The sequence below is a fragment of the Rhinatrema bivittatum genome, unplaced genomic scaffold (assembly GCF_901001135.1).
Source record: "Rhinatrema bivittatum unplaced genomic scaffold, aRhiBiv1.1, whole genome shotgun sequence".
NCBI classification, from domain to species: Eukaryota; Metazoa; Chordata; class Amphibia; order Gymnophiona; family Rhinatrematidae; genus Rhinatrema; species Rhinatrema bivittatum.
This window is the reverse complement of record NW_021820675.1, coordinates 243,169-244,961: the sequence shown is the minus strand read 5'-3', so window position 1 is coordinate 244,961 and position 1,793 is coordinate 243,169.

Sequence of the window (1,793 nt, the reverse complement as noted above, 5' to 3'; positions counted from 1 at the left end):
TTTTTCAAAGGCTTGTTTAAATAGCCAAGTTTTTAGATTTTTTCTAAATGTTTTGTTCTCTCTTTGTAGTCTTAATTCCAAGGGCATGGAATTCCATAGTATGGGTCCCGCTAAGAATAATGCCCTCTCTCTTACCTGGGTTAGTCTTGCTGTTTTGACTGATGGAATAGTTAGAAGTGCCTTGTTGGCTGATCTTAGATTTCTGTTGGGGATGTGTACACGAAGGGCCGTGTTGAGCCAGTCTGCGTTTTCGTTGTGTATTAATTTGTGTATGGTGCATAGTGTTTTCTACTGTATTCTTTGTTCAATGGGTAGCCAGTGCAACTCAGCCAGTGTTTCCGTAATGTGGTCTCTTTTCCTTTTTACAGTTAATACTCTTGCAGCCGTGTTCTGCAATATTTGTAGTGGTCTTATGGAGGTGTATGGTAAACCTAGTAGAAGGGTGTTGCAATAATCAGTGCTTGCAAATATTAGCGCTTGTAGTACTGATCGCAAGTTGGCGGTTGTTAGAAGTGGTTTAAGTTTTCTGAGGACCATGAGTTTGGCGTATCCTTCCTTTACTTTTATGGATATATGTTGTTTTAAGCTTAGTTCTGTGTCGATTATTACGCCTAGATTCCGTACTTTCTCTGCCAGTATTATTTGTTTGTTGTTATTGAGTGTGATTGGGTTGTGTGAGATCTCCATGTTTTTTTTTTCTTTCTAAATGAAGGAATTCTGTCTTCTCTATATTAATTACTAGCTCCATTTGAATTAATAGTTGTTTGATAATGTCTAGATACGTTTGCTATGTTTAGTGTTTTCTCAATTGTATTGTCAATGGGTAATATGAATTGAATATCATCTGCGTATATGTAGTGAGTGATTCCCAGGCCGGCTAGCAGGTGGCATAATGGCAGCAGGTATATGTTGAAAAGTGTAGCAGACAGGGCAGATCCCTGTGGTACTCCTGTTTGAAGGTCTATTTTTTCTGACATAGAATCTTTGATTTGAACTTGAAAATATCTGTTGCTTAGATATGATCTAAACCAGCTAATTGTTTTGTTGCCTAATCCTATTTCTTCTAGTCTATTTAAAAGTATGTTGTGATTTACAGTATCAAAAGCTGATGAGAGGTCTAGCATCACTAGAATGTAGTGTTTGACGTTATCGAATCCTCTCATGATGTTGTCTGTCAGCGCCAGTAGTAGTGTCTCTGTGCTATAATGTTTTCAAAATCCATGTGTTGAGGGATATAGGATGTTATTGTTATCTAGGTGTTCCGCTAGTTTGCTTTTGTATAGTTTTTTCTATTAATTTTGGCAATTAAGGGTAGGTTTGGAAACAGGTCTGTAGTTGCTCAGGTTAAGTGGGGGTCGCTGTTTTTCTTCTTTAAAATAGGTTTTACGATTACTCCTTTCAGTGTATCTGGCATGGATCCTTCCTCTAAGGATAAATTAACGATCTTTGCCAGTGTTTGTGATATTTTCTACTTTTTTTATATCTGTGGTTGTTATTGTGTCACAAGCATGTGGGGCGGGATTTAGTTTTTTTTAACATAACTTCGATTTCCAATTCTGATACTTCATAGAATATTGACCATTGTTTAATTTCTCTTTTTTTCATTTTAATTTTTTGTTGTATTTGGGATTTTAGTTTTTAGGTTCTTTCTATTTCATTGGCATGCCACATATAAAACGGAAGGGTAGGCTAAGGGAATTGGCTGCATCTTCTCCCTTAGCAAGCCCAATCCAAGGGAAAATTGATAACTTTTTCAGCACAGCTCAAGAGATAACTCCCGTGGGAAGTGCTTT